Raw genomic sequence first — 16,618 nt, 5'->3', positions numbered from 1 at the left:
AGAACTTCCACGCTAGAGAACTCCTTTGAGCTGACTTTGGTGCGCTCGTTCCCTTGCTGCGTTGGGCAGTAGCGGGCGTAGTGTCTAGGGCACGGCCGCTCCGCTTCTGCACCCTGCTCCCTCTTCTGCTGTGCTGGTGGCTCTGTGCGACCACCGCCTCTTCCTCCAAACTACTCAGTTCACCTGCATGACGTTCATTCCATGTGGGGTCGAGGACCTCATCGTCCTCCACATCATCTTCCACCCAGTCTTCACCCCTGCCCTCCTTGTCGGTCTCCACAATGCTGAACGCCGCAGCAGTTGGCACCTGCGTTTCGTCATCATCGGAGACGTGCTGCGATGATCCTTGCATGTACTCATCTTGAGGAATAAGTGGTTGGGCATCGCTGCACTCAATCTCTTCCACTTCTGGGGCAGGGCTAGGTGGATGGCCCTGGGAAACCCTGCTGACAGAGTCCTCAAAAAGAATAAGAGACTGCTGTATGGCTTGGGGCTCAGACTGCTGGCCTGATTTACAAGGGGGTGAGGTGAAAGACGGTTGGACATTGGCTGCAGGTGCCAACTCTGACCTTTCTGCAGTAGACTGGGTGGGAGACAATGTGAAGGAACTGGAGGCACTGTCAGCAGCAAACCAATCTACTATCGCCTCAACTTGTTCTGGCCTCATCACTTCTAGGGGCGTTTGATGCCCTACCAAATACTGATGCAGGTTCTGTCGCCTACTCACACTTGAGGAAGGTGTTTCACTTGTGCGTGTAGCTGGCACAGATCGACCATGTCCTCTCCTTGCAACAGGAGCTCTACCAGCAGCACCACGACCCAGGCCACGGCCCTTATTTGACGGTCTCCTCATATTTCTGTAATTTAAGATCTTGCCCTAGAAAGGTTTTTATTGAATAGCGGAATAGAAAATATGATCCAAAAAAAGTGTATGTATATCACACGTACACAACCACACTAGGCCCCAATTACTATTGTTTGTACCCCTAAAAGGCTAGATGAGGAGTAGGGGGAGTATGGAACAGGCAGCACCCTCAAACCTTCAGAAGTATGAGATGAACCCCAACAACTTGGAAAGGTGGATCTCTCTCACACGTACCGACACAGACTATCCCGCAATTCAATTGATCCTCAAAGGTTTTTATTGAATAGCGGAATAGGAAATATGATCAAAAAAAGTGTATGTATCTCGCACGTACAGAAACACACTAGGCCCCAATTACTATTGTTTGTACACCTAAAAGGATGGATGAGGAGGAGGAGGAGTATGGAACAGGCAGCACCCTCAAAGCTTCAGAAGTATGAGATGAACCCCAAAAACTTGGAAAGGTGGATCTCACACGTACCGACACAGACTATTCCGCAATTTAATTGATCCCCAAAGGTTTTTATTGAATAGCGGAATAGGAAATATGATCAAAAAATGTGTATGTATCTCACACGTACAGAAGCACACTAGGCCCCAATTACTATTGTTTGTACACCTAAAAGGATGGATGAGGAGGAGGAGGAGTATGGAACAGGCAGCACCCTCAAAGCTTCAGAAGTATGAGATGAACCCCAAAAACTTGGAAAGGTGGATCTCACACGTACCGACACAGACTATCCCGCAATTTAATTGATCCCCAAAGGTTTTTATTGAATAGCGGAATAGGAAATATGATCAAAAAAAGTGTATGTATCTCGCACGTACACAACCACACTAGGCCCCAATTACTATTGTTTGTACCCCTAAAAGGCTAGATGAGGAGTAGGGGGAGTATGGAACAGGCAGCACCCTCAAACCTTCAGAAGTATGAGATGAACCCCAACAACTTGGAAAGGTGGATCTCTCTCACACGTACCAACACAGACTATCCCCCAATTTAACTGATCCCCAGAGGTTTTTGATTAAATAGCGGAATAGAAAATATGATCCCAAAAAAGTGTATGTATATCACACGTACACAACCACACTAGGCCCCAATTACTATTGTTTGTACCCCTAAAAGGCTAGGAGTAGGGGGAGTATGGAACAGGCAGCACCCTCAAACCTTCAGAAGTATGAGATGAACCCCAACAACTTGGAAAGGTGGATCTCTCTCACACGTACCAACACAGACTATCCCCCAATTTAACTGATCCCCAGAGGTTTTTGATTAAATAGCGGAATAGAAAATATGATCCCAAAAAAGTGTATGTATATCACACGTACACAACCACACTAGGCCCCAATTACTATTGTTTGTACCCCTAAAAGGCTAGGAGTAGGGGGGAGTATGGAACAGGCAGCACCCTCAAACCTTCAGAAGTATGAGATGAACCCCAACAACTTGGAAAGGTGGATCTCTCTCACACGTACCAACACAGACTATCCCCCAATTTAACTGATCCCCAGAGGTTTTTGATTAAATAGCGGAATAGAAAATATGATCCCAAAAAAGTGTATGTATATCACACGTACACAACCACACTAGGCCCCAATTACTATTGTTTGTACCCCTAAAAGGCTAGGAGTAGGGGGAGTATGGAACAGGCAGCACCCTCAAACCTTCAGAAGTATGAGATGAACCCCAACAACTTGGAAAGGTGGATCTCTCTCACACGTACCAACACAGACTATCCCCCAATTTAACTGATCCCCAGAGGTTTTTGATTAAATAGCGGAATAGAAAATATGATCCCAAAAAAGTGTATGTATATCACACGTACACAACCACACTAGGCCCCAATTACTATTGTTTGTACCCCTAAAAGGCTAGGAGTAGGGGGAGTATGGAACAGGCAGCACCCTCAAACCTTCAGAAGTATGAGATGAACCCCAACAACTTGGAAAGGTGGATCTCTCTCACACGTACCAACACAGACTATCCCCCAATTTAACTGATCCCCAGAGGTTTTTGATTAAATAGCGGAATAGAAAATATGATCCCAAAAAAGTGTATGTATATCACACGTACACAACCACACTAGGCCCCAATTACTATTGTTTGTACCCCTAAAAGGCTAGGAGTAGGGGGGAGTATGGAACAGGCAGCACCCTCAAACCTTCAGAAGTATGAGATGAACCCCAACAACTTGGAAAGGTGGATCTCTCTCACACGTACCAACACAGACTATCCCCCAATTTAACTGATCCCCAGAGGTTTTTGATTAAATAGCGGAATAGAAAATATGATCCCAAAAAAGTGTATGTATATCACACGTACACAACCACACTAGGCCCCAATTACTATTGTTTGTACCCCTAAAAGGCTAGGAGTAGGGGGAGTATGGAACAGGCAGCACCCTCAAACCTTCAGAAGTATGAGATGAACCCCAACAACTTGGAAAGGTGGATCTCTCTCACACGTACCAACACAGACTATCCCCCAATTTAACTGATCCCCAGAGGTTTTTGATTAAATAGCGGAATAGAAAATATGATCCCAAAAAAGTGTATGTATATCACACGTACACAACCACACTAGGCCCCAATTACTATTGTTTGTACCCCTAAAAGGCTAGGAGTAGGGGGAGTATGGAACAGGCAGCACCCTCAAACCTTCAGAAGTATGAGATGAACCCCAACAACTTGGAAAGGTGGATCTCTCTCACACGTACCAACACAGACTATCCCCCAATTTAACTGATCCCCAGAGGTTTTTGATTAAATAGCGGAATAGAAAATATGATCCCAAAAAAGTGTATGTATATCACACGTACACAACCACACTAGGCCCCAATTACTATTGTTTGTACCCCTAAAAGGCTAGGAGTAGGGGGGAGTATGGAACAGGCAGCACCCTCAAACCTTCAGAAGTATGAGATGAACCCCAACAACTTGGAAAGGTGGATCTCTCTCACACGTACCAACACAGACTATCCCCCAATTTAACTGATCCCCAGAGGTTTTTGATTAAATAGCGGAATAGAAAATATGATCCCAAAAAAGTGTATGTATATCACACGTACACAACCACACTAGGCCCCAATTACTATTGTTTGTACCCCTAAAAGGCTAGGAGTAGGGGGGAGTATGGAACAGGCAGCACCCTCAAACCTTCAGAAGTATGAGATGAACCCCAACAACTTGGAAAGGTGGATCTCTCTCACACGTACCAACACAGACTATCCCCCAATTTAACTGATCCCCAAAGGTTTTTGATTAAATAGCGGAATAGAAAATATGATCCCAAAAAAGTGTATGTATATCACACGTACACAACCACACTAGGCCCCAATTACTATTGTTTGTACCCCTAAAAGGCTAGGAGTAGGGGGGAGTATGGAACAGGCAGCACCCTCAAACCTTCAGAAGTATGAGATGAACCCCAACAACTTGGAAAGGTGGATCTCTCTCACACGTACCAACACAGACTATCCCCCAATTTAACTGATCCCCAAAGGTTTTTGATTAAATAGCGGAATAGAAAATATGATCCCAAAAAAGTGTATGTATATCACACGTACACAACCACACTAGGCCCCAATTACTATTGTTTGTACCCCTAAAAGGCTAGATGAGGAGTAGGGGGAGTATGGAACAGGCAGCACCCTCAAACCTTCAGTATGAGATTGTGTTCACTGTACCCCACAAAGATTGAGTTCACTGCACCCCACAATGATTGTGTTCACTGCACCCCACAAAGATTGTGTTCACTGCACCTCACAAAGATTGTGTTCACTGTACCCCCCAAAGATTGTGTTCACTGCACCCCACAAAGATTCTGTTCACTGTACCCCACAAAGATTGTGTTCACTGCACCCCAAAAAGATTGTGTTCACTGCACCCCAAAAAGGATGTTGTTCACTGCACCCCAAAAAGGATTTTGTTCACTGCACCCCAAAAAGGATGTTGTTCACTCCACCCCAAAAAGATTGTGTTCACTGCACCCCACAAAGATTGTGTTCACTGCACCCCAAAAAGATTGTGTTCACTGCACCCCAAAAATGATTTTGTTCACTGCACCCCAAAAAGGATTTTGTTCACTGCACCCCAAAAAGGATGTTGTTCACTCCACCCCAAAAAGATTGTGTTCACTGCACCCCAAAAAGATTGTGTTCACTGCACCCCACAAAGGATTTTGTTCACTGCACCCCAAAAAGATTGTGTTCACTGCACCCCAAAAAGGATGTTGTTCACTGCACCCCAAAAAGGATTTTGTTCACTGCACCCCAAAAAGATTGTGTTCACTGCACCCCACAAAGGATTTTGTTCACTGCACCCCACAAAGATTGTGTTCACTGCACACCAAAAAGGATTGTGTTCACTGCACCCCAAAAAGATTTTGTTCACTGCAGCCCAAAAAGATTGTGTTCACTGCAGCCCAAAAAGATTGTGTTCACTGCAGCCCAAAAAGATTGTGTTCACTGCAGCCCAAAAAGATTGTGTTCACTGCAGCCCAAAAAGATTGTGTTCACTGCAGCCCAAAAAGATTGTGTTCACTGCAGCTCACACACAGAAAAATGGATGTGGATCACTGACACCTGCCTATCTCCAATCCCACACCACACAGCAATATCGATTGTAGTTTGTAGAACACAGTTTCCCTAAAATTCAGCAGACTCTGTCCCTAACAGGATTGAGAAGAGATCGTAGATCAGGATTGAGTGCAGATTCACCCCACCCCCCACACAGCAATATCGATTGTAGTTTGTAGAACACAGTTTCCCTAAAATTCAGCAGACTCTGTCCCTAACAGGATTGAGAAGAGATCGTAGATCAGGATTGAGTGCAGATTCACCCCACCCCCCACACAGCAATATCGATTGTAGTTTGTAGAACACAGTTTCCCTAAAATTCAGCAGACTCTGTCCCTAACAGGATTGAGAAGAGATCGTAGATCAGGATTGAGTGCAGATTCACCCCACCCCCCACACAGCAATATCGATTGTAGTTTGTAGAAGACACTGACCCTATATAATTCAGCAGACTCTATCCCTAAAATGCCTACAACTCGCCCTGCCTAAACACTCCGACCTGTCCCTCAATTCTATCCGGACACAAATGGTTTTTTCCTGCCTATCTTTCCCTAATCAGCAGCCAGCACGTTGATGTGTGCTCTGTCCCTGAATCTAAGCAGCATAATGACGCCGCTGCGGCTGCCTCGAACTTATAAAGACTTGGTCACATGCTTCAGACGGCCAATCACAGCTACTGAGACATTTGCAGGCATGGCTGGGATGGCTTAAGGCACACCAGTTAAACGATTGTTGATTGGCTGTTGAAAGCCCGCCATGAAAAGAGCGCCAAAGCATGCAAAACCCGGAAATAAAACGACCGAACACGGATTTTTACCCGAACATACAGTAAAGTGTCCGTGTCCGTGTTCGGGTACAAAAAATCCAATTATTCGGTACGAACACGAATAATACAGTCCGTGTTCGCTCAACACTACTTTCTAACAGTTTAGAAACTGTGGACAAGACCTCCTTCAACAAAACCCTACCTTTACTTATATGGGAAAGGGACATCCGCTGCTCTATAAGCGAATCTTCGTAACTGTTAGCCTTTAAAATCAACTTCCAAGCCACTAGGTTCCCAATAAGGTATAACCACACTTTGGGACCATTAAGAGTGATTCCGGGCTGGACCCAGGGAATTCTCCTAGATCACACAAAAAGGTAAAATCGCAACTTATATCCAAACTCTAACAGAAAATGATCTATCTGACTCGGCACAATCGCTGAGCATTTTTGTGCATAAATTACTCAGCAGATCTTTGCGGATACAAGCAAACACACACCCTGATACAAGCCAAAAGAAGGTACACATATCCTCGCAGAGGATTGGACCGGGGGACAACATACAGTGTATGACCCATACGGCAACATCCTAGTAATCGCATACTTGCTTTTTCTATGTAACATGTAAGTGCAATTCAACACTTCATAACATCTGCTCAAAAGTAATCAAATTTCCAAACCAATACTTACCTCAACAATATATCTTGCAGGATGCAGCATAGGTTCTCGCTGTTCTAAAGGGAGCAACTAAATCACACAAGGAACAAAACAAACTTATGTATGTATATTTACCCTTTTTCTTTACCACAATGAATAGAGTGAATGAATAGAATCAAGTGGTAATGATTATGTTATTACTAATAATTTTATTCGTATAAAATGTTTCAGAACTGGTGACCAACATCCTTGAGAAAGGCTCACTTGGAGCCAAAACTCGTTAGGAACACAGGAGAACCTCTCTGATCTGAAATTCCAGGCTTACAGCGTGGAACGACAGAGAGACCTATCCTCTAAGTCACCATAAATCACATGTCACGAAAACTTCCAACTTCTTACACTTATTCACCAGGGTCTATAACCCATCACTACTATCTATGTACTTACCTTGTACACTGCTTAAATTTTATTTATTAAATCTTTTCATTTTCACACAATCGTGTACTACCCTTACTAAGTTTACCTGCCTAAAAAGTCCCACCCAACTTGGCATGATGTACCAACCCACACATAGCCACTAGGTTCCCAAACCTTTGGGAACTAGCTCACAAAATCACCCTTAGATGGTACATCACCCCATCAAAAATTCATGAATTCAACTCAGCCATGCAAACCCTATGCTGTAGACAATGTGGAGAGATAGGAAATATGTTCCACCTTCTTTGTCAATGTAATCGGATTTCTAAACAATGGTAAGACATATTTCAGCTTATCACTGAAGTGACAGGATTAACCATAACCCCATCCCCAAAGCTTACATCGCTAAACATTGGTTTTGAAAATACCCCTAATTACTTCCATACCATAACTATATACTAATAGCTTCTAGATTGGCTATTGTCCAACACCGGAAAACCCCTGAAATTCCAACTAAACATAAAGTAGCTTTCATAGTACATACACACGATTCCTACAAATGCCTTTTTCCTGTGAGTGAAGGTAAATGATCTTCAAATGGCTAGAGTGGCATAAAAATGCTCAAATCTGATACCCACACCGCTTATAACAACAGATTTATGGTAACCTTTGTTGATTTTACATTTTACTGTTTTTCTCTTCACTACTATCCCCTAAATAAAAATCTATTGAAACGGAATATTAACATAAAGAGAGCAAGGGGTGTTGTCCTCCTCCCCCAAGACACAGGTTGATCCCAAATGGGGTGTCTGTGGATGATGGACAATACTCCTCACCCTTATATTAATGTATAGCAGATATTCCACTGTTCACTGTCCACCCATCCCATTGTCCATTTAAGTTTGTTTCTATTTTATATCATCTGTATTCACCTTTATGTTTCCCTCTACTAAATCGCAAGGTAAAACAAGTGCATCAATGGTGATGTAAAATGTATTCAGGAAGTTATTTCATTCCTCTTTTGCTTTTTTCTTTATTTTATATGTGTCAAAAACAATCTTTCATGTATTCCAGCACATAGCGAAATAACCTGTATGTAATTCAAAACCCAATAAAAATCTATTGAAACAAACAAAAAAAAAAAATTCTAGTGATTTCTATAAAGAGGCCACCTATCATGGGCCTCAATGATAGCCTTTCCATAGGATGGAGTTTTTCTAACTGGGAAAGTTTACACTGGTGTCTGAGAGATTCCCTGTGGGCTGCACAGCAAAGATGTGACACGATAATAGACAAGTGAGTATGAAATATGTCTTGGTGGGAAGGGGGTAACCTAAATAATAGGTATACAATTAAAATATGGAACTGTTAAAATGTTTTTCTACCCTGCTTGGAAAAATTTTACATGCAACAATTATTTTCAACAATGTTAAAAAAAACTAAAGCTGACTATACATTGTTTAATATGATTGTACACTCACCTTTATGTAATATGAAGGTCCAGATAGTAAATAGTCCATTTTTTTATCCAGTTAAGCTGAACTGGTAGATTTAAAGGAGACTGTACAAGATTAGAGCAGGAATTTGTGTGTGAGACAGAGAGAAAAGAGAATTTTCACTTAGCTTAGTGAATATGGTAAAAATTTACTTTGCATAGAAAACTCAATCACATGCAAGAAAAATGTAAGGAATATATAATTTTTGCTTTTACATGGTTGGATAATAAGGTCAGGACCTTTTCACCTTATTCACCAAGCTAAGAGAAAATTCCCTTGCAAAGTTAAAATGATCTACTTCCTTAGTAAGTTAGGGTCAGTTTGTCTAGAAAGAAAGTACATCTACTGTGAGAAAGAGAGATTAAATATGATTAAAAACCAAATAAAAACATGTATTAAAATGTCTAAACTTAAAGTAATTCACCCAAATCATTATAGTTTCTATTAATTTATTGTTTATGGCAGACAGATTGTTGTGACAGACCCAGTGGGTACAGGGTTTTTTGGAGAGGACTGAGAGCAAGCCTCTTGCCTACTGACTATAGGCCCTGGCTTTTAAGGGAACACTACTCTTTGGAATGTGTATGGCTGGGGATCTGTGGAGTTGTTTTGTTTCTGATTGAAGTTCATGTCTCCCCAAAACACACATACTCTGGGAACTGGAGGTTCTATATCCATTTAGGGCCTCTATGCCTCAAACCAACAAATAACTGTAGATGTTAATGTAATCTGCTCAAACCACTGGGGTCCCCTGCCATAATGTGTTTATTGTTAGTAGGTCTCCTGCTATTGTCTGTTTAATAAGGTGTTCTGTGTTTATACTTAGGGTAATGTGTAATGTACTTTGTTTTAGCCTTGTGCTGGCAGTCTGGCCACCCAGGCTGGTTTAAGTGATGAGTTAATTAGCATGTTAATTAAATATTTGTCAGCTAGTAGTTGCTAGTGGGGGGAGATCATTGTTTGTATTGTTAATTGTGCTAATTAACTTGCCTTTTGTCTGCTAGGGGATGTGTTCACACTTGTAATAATGTGTATTGTGCTTTGGGAGCTCAGTGTCGGCAAGTCTGACCTGAAGTGGGGATATCTGATTAATCACAACATTGTCCATATGACTAGTTAATTATTTTAGGTTAATTAGGTTTCTGGTTACAATTTGTATTGTTATGGTAATATGATCACGAGGGGACTGTCCCCCTGTGGGATATATATTTTATGTAAGTTTGTTAAATAAAGAGTTCCAGTTTTGCAGCTAAAACGAGTTCTGCCTAGTTCTTTGTTGCAATAGGTGACTAATATATCTGAAATCTATGTTCAAGAGTGGAGGAAGCGGTATACTGACGGAAGCACTCAAGCACAGTGTGGGTCTGTTCTGTCACATTGGTGGCAAGCAGTGGAATGCTTCCTGCAGTCTTGCTCTAAATCTTGCTCTAAATGTATGGATGGTGTGGCTCACATAAATAAGGCCCCACAGCCAAGATAGGCAACGCACTACAAAAGTAGTAGAACTTGTAAAAAATTTGTTAATCATGTTCTCCCTGCCACTGAAGTAATTAAATATTTTCTGGTGATGGTGGACAAAGGGACACATTTTACATAATCTTTTTTTTTTTTTACACTGATACATACCTTCTAAATTACAGAAGGTGGCCAGAGGATAAGAGAATGGTTTGTGAACATCCTACTGTTCGTTGTTTTATATTGGAGGCTCTCTTGTAGACAAACTGTTGTCTCAATGAAATAATGGACTAAAGCCCCGTACACACGTACCGATCGTCGGCCGACGGAACGTCCTACAAATGTTCGCGGCTGGTGTGTTTGTTGTTTGTCTGTTGAAAAGTGCTCCAAACTTGCCCAGGACATTTGTCTTCCGACAGAAAATGACGTCACTACGTTCCACGCACGTTCGCCGCTACAAAAGAGGAAGTGAGTGTTTGGCCGTGACCCTTCTGGGCATCTCGCGCTGATTTCGGTAGCATTTGTTTGGTTGACGACATTTCGCTATTTTCCGAGACATCGTTCGAGAATTTATTATGGCGACCGTGAATTCGTCCGTTGCTGTCGTTAGTGTTGGAGTTTTGGCTCTGAGACGACGTACGAGCAATAGGAAGAAGAAGCGGACCTCCTGGACGAAAAATTGGTTGCTTAACCGTGATCAATTTTCTCATATGTCCTTGCTGAGGGAGCTCCAGGAAAATAATCCTGATGACTTCAGGAATTATTTGAGGATGACGGATCCCATCTTTTACCGTCTTCTTGCCCTGGTGTCCCCCTATATTCTGAAGCAGGATACTTGTATGCGGCTTGCAATTACTCCTGAGCAAAGGTTAATTGCGACGTTGAGGTATCTTGCAACAGGGAGAAGCCTGCAGGATCTGAAGTTCACCACAGGCATCTCCCCCCAAGCTCTTGGAGTCATCATCCCTGAGACCTGCTCTGCCATCATCAAGGTCTTGCAGAAGGACTATATCAAGGTATGTTTGATTTTTTACATTACATTACATGTATTACTAGTTTCACCTGAATTATGATGTTTTTGGATGTACAGCAATTGACACAGGCCATTATTTGTAAACTACCCTCTGTCCGCATGCACATAGTAGTAAAGATGTAGATTATCTTTAACCATTTGTAAAATTACCCACTAACCACCCCACCATTCTCTCCTATGTGTCCCTAAACGCATTGCCTGTTAACAGTATTTTGAATTTGGGTCATTTTATTGCTTTCCCTCAAACAATTATTCCTTGGCCAATGTTTTAGTACCTAGTTAATGATTTATCTAAAATACATCAGTCCATCCATTCCCACCTATGATTCTGTATGTTTATGTAATGATGTTAAAACCTTCACTGACCACAAGCCCTAATTGATGTATAAATGCCCAGTTTTACTTACCCATCCCCCCACCCACATGCTAAATCTCAAAGTCAGCATATACCAAAGCTCAAGTTCAGAGGTCTTCAAACTATGGCCCACCAGTTGTTCACGAACTTCAATTTCCATCATGCCTAGTCATGTCTGTGAATGTGAGAGAATTACAAGGCCTCATGGGATGTGTAGTTCTGCAACAGCTGGAGGGCCGTAGTTTGTAAATCTCAGCTCTAGCTGGTGAGTATAATGGGCCATACACACTAGAAGATTGTCAGAACAATTTATCCTTCCGATTTACCAAAACCAAATAATATGATGTCCAACAAACACTTTCAAATCCTATGCAATCTGGTAGGCCCTTGCACTACATAGAAAAGTTAAATCTGCACGAAAAAGTCTTCAGAGAATCTTCTAGTGTGTATGGCCCTTTACAATATAAGAACAATAGGAGGTTGAAAAGAAATGTATGTAGATGTTACATCCCCATATCCAAACCTTTGCCTTCCTGTTGTATATTTTTTTAGCAAGTTGCATAAGCATTTAACAGACAACTGTGTGTGTAATTAATAATGTGATGTGCTCAAGCACTAATTTTATTTTTTTTTTTTTTTTTTTTTTTTCCCCACAGTTTCCTTCAAACGCAGAGCAATGGCTGGAGATTTCTGATCAATTTCTGGAGAAGTGGAATTTTCCCAATTGTGGGGGTGCTATTGATGGGAAGCACGTCCGCATTGTCCCCCCTCCGAATTCCGGCACATTTTATTATAATTATAAAGGTTTTTTTAGTATAGTCATGCTAGCCATAGTTAATGCAAACTATGAGTTTATTTTTTTGGATATTGGCAAAAATGGCCGCAATTCGGATGGGGGAGTTATTGATCAGACGGAGTTCGCTCGTCGTCTAAAGAACGGCACTCTGAACCTGCCATCCAGGGAGCAAACTGTTGAGGGTATGAGCTTTGTGTTTATCGCAGATGAGGCTTTTGCGCTTGGGGAGCATCTCATGAAGCCCTACCCTCAGAGGAACCTCACCCCAGACCAAAGGATTTACAACTACCGGTTGTCCAGAGCTCGCAGAGTTGTGGAGAATGCCTTCGGGATAATGGCCAACCGGTTCCGGATATTCCTGACGTCCATAAACCTGGCACTGTACAAAGTGGATAATGTGGTCTTGTGTTGCTGCATTTTGCACAACTTCCTACGCAGGAATGCACAAAATTATGTCTTGCAGCAACTGGATACTGACCCTGCTATGCCAGGTACAAGTGGAGAGGCCCAACCTTCTAACCAAGTGGAGTCCATGACGTCAATGGAAGTTGGACGGTCAGCATTGGCATCACACAGGGCCCGTCAGATCCGCCAGGAATATCTGGACTATTTCGTGGGGAGAGGAGCTGTGTCCTGGCAGCAATCACTGTCACACACCCATTAATCTTGTTAAAGATTGGACACACAAGATAAATGTCAGAGATATATTATTTTTCAACACATTAAACAAAAATTGCAATGATTCTGTATTGTGGCTTATAATCATTTGGGCACATATGCCAAACACAATTATTTGGGTTAATCATGTGTTATATATGTGTGACTTTGGAAGGGTTAATACATTCATCAGTGTGTTTCTTGACTGTAGTCTCTCACCAGCTGATCCAAAGTGATGATGGCCATGTGTTATTTTTTAGCCAGTGGTGTAAATACAAGGGCCTTCTGCACCCCACAAAATGTACACAAACCCTGTCACATTGAGAACTAGGTCACACCCAAGGTTCATCTAATGTCACCTTACATTGGTGTTCATTGTCCAGAAGTTGCCCATACTATATATTTCATATAATACATTAGGGTATTAACAAAGTACCTACACCTGTTATGTTGTGTTCATTTATGACATCCTTCTCACTGCCCACCAATGTTAGGATATGTCAGTGTTATGTGAAACTTGATCATTGTTCATCTCAAAGTGTTATATATATAGGTAATGGAAAGTGAACTAGAGCAACGAACAAGCAATACACTATAGATTACACTGATCTCCCTACACTGATTGCTACTGGCAATATCAATGCCATATTGAATCCTAGGACTGCTAGTACCTTGAGTGTTGAGTCACACTTATGCGATGCGGGAAGTCTGCGACTTTGCAGCCTTCCAGCATTGCATAAGGGTGACCCGCCACTTACTTTTTCCACAGGATTGTATTCCACAAGTGTTAAGCACTGTGCGATCCAATCCAGATACATCAGAAATAAAGGGTCATGTGCGACTTGTATGCGTGTTCAGTGCGAATGTAGCCATACAAAGTGTATGTCTCAATTCACACTGCACATCTGATGGCATGTAATATCGTAGCGCACTGCTCCTTTATTACATGCGATCAGATGTTCATGCGAAAATCAGCTATACAGTTTGTATGGCTCAATTCGCACTGCACTCGCACAAAAGTCGCACATGATGCATTTATTCAGCCGCATCAGGATAGGATCGCACAATCGTTCAAACTTGTGTGATCCGATCCTGTGTGAAATGTCAGATCGCACTGTGATATGCGTTAAAACTGGGGGTATCTTTAACATTTCATTGACACCTCCAGCAACTCGCATATGGCAGTGACCAAAATGCTTTCATTAACATGTAAATATGGGAATAGGACAGCCATCATACATTTAGTGCTTCTTTACACAGCTTTAGACCTCGACCCCCCAACTAAAGTCTAATAAAGAATTGAACACACATTGTTGAATGTAAAAACGTTTTAGTATCAAACATTCACAGGGTTAGGGTTAGGGTTAGGGTTAGGGTTAGGGTTAGGGTGTTGTAAAGTGCTTTTCCCAAACTTGGGTACACTCTTTAACATCTGAGTGTAATTAAAATGCCCTAAAACATTCTAAAAAAATTGTAACATCAGGAACATCCCAATACAAACATTAAAAACCTAGTAAAATTGTGGCTTAAAATTTGCCAATCATGTCCACAAAATTGCGCATTTTGATTTGTAATGCCGTTGCAGTCTCCTTTATTTGTTCCAGGTCTGCGCAGCATTGGAGAGCCTCACGGGTCAATTTGGCTAATGTGCAACTATGTAAAACATGGTCTGTAAAAATTAAAAAAAAATGAGTCAATGTGAATCACCTACATGAGGTCATAATAATAGAGAAACATTTGGTGTCCAGGTAATCTTAAATTCCTCTCGAGTTAATACCTACCCTGTTCTTATGCTCTTTTGCCCTAGGCTCTTCTTCTTCCTCCTGTCCTCCTCCGATGCTGTTGCTGATGATTCTGCCGGTCTCCTGAGCTTACTATATATTCATTAGGGGTGTGAACGCATGATGACGTCATTGTGAGGGCATGGTTGTAATGTATATATATTAAGATGCAGAGACCAGAGACGGGCAGAATGCACGGCAACAGCATTGGAGGAGGACAGGAGGAAGAAGAAGAGCCTAGGGCAAAAGAGCAGACAACATAAGAGCAGAAGATTGGACAGCAGAAGAGTGGAGAGGAGAAGATCCAAAGAGCAGAGTGGAGAAGACCGGATGAAGATATTTAAGAACATTTCATAAACGTCTCCTGTCGTTATTCACATACACTTCCATTTATGTGGTTAATGTGTAGGGGTACTATGTACCCCATACCCATTCACATAGTGATTGGGGTCTGGGATCTGGGGGCCACCCTTTGTTAAAGGTTGCTTCCAAAGTCCTAGGAACCCCCTGGCCGCATGACCCCCCAAAACCACCAGACAGGGTTGTGGGGATGAGGCTCTTGTCCTCCTCTACATGGGAGTAAGGTGCTTTTGGGTGTGCGGTGCAGAGGCCCCCTGGCCCAAAGCAACAAAACCCCCCCATGTTGAGGGCATGTGTCCTGCTGTGGTCCAGGGGGTGTTTGGTCCGCTTGCTCGTTCTCTTTCCTGGCCTGACAAGCTGCATGCTTGTATAAGGGTCTGGTAGGGGTTTTGGGGGTAACCCACGCTGTCTTTTTGTTGTGGGCATACCCTCAAACTCAATACCACACACAAAAGGCCTGGTTGTGAACTTGGGGGGACACCCACGGTGGGTTGTTCAATTTTTGGGTGTAGTTCCCCCTCAAAAATCTTCACAACGCAAGTGGCCCCGCAAGTCAGAGCATCCTGATCCGACTTACGGTGCGACTTCCATTCAAATAAAGAGGCTCCCATAGGGAACTAGTGTTGTAAATTGGAGGCTAAAAATAACAATGATAAAAATCATTCTGAAAAAACCTACGTGGGCACACAATTGGCTCTTGGACACTTGGTCCTGGTTCCTCCACAGTTTCGGAACTGGCTTCCATGCTGCTTGGCAAGTTGCCAGGAGATCGGGCTTCTGACCTGGCTGGGGATGCCACATCCTGGCATGATGCAACATCTGCAATGTAAATTTGTAAGGGAATACAAGAATATAAGGTTAAACAATCATTGCAAATACACATATTTCTATGATACCACTACACAAAAATCTGTGACTACCAACCTTCTTGTTGCTCTGGTGTCTCATCACTTGTTGGCTCCACCAGGATTATTTCCGGAATAATGTCTTCATCTACATAATACAAAACATTGGCCATATCATAAAAGTCACAAGAGGTACATTTGTTAGGACATGGTGCCCTGCTTGATAGCTCTTTTAGTAACAAATATGAAGACATGTACATAGTTATCTACGAAAAATATGGTACATTAATGTTTGACAGTGCATAGGAACCAATTACCTTTAGTGGAATCTGTGCCACCTTCTGTGCCCATGTCCTCATCTTGTTCCACAACTGCCGATGGAGCTGCCAAACCTCTCCTCCTCCTTTCCCATTGTTTGGCACGGAGTTTACGTTTTTCTCCTATTTAAAGGTTTGAATAATAATCTGTGATTAATAGGAATGTTTGCTGAGAAGATTCGTGCAGGAAAGAACGTTCGTTGCAACACAATACATATATTTTTAACTATGGCTTCCTGACT

This window comes from Pelophylax lessonae (genome assembly GCF_965119305.1).
Source record: "Pelophylax lessonae genome assembly, chromosome: 4".
NCBI lineage: Eukaryota > Metazoa > Chordata > Amphibia > Anura > Ranidae > Pelophylax > Pelophylax lessonae.
This window is presented reverse-complemented; position numbering follows the sequence as displayed.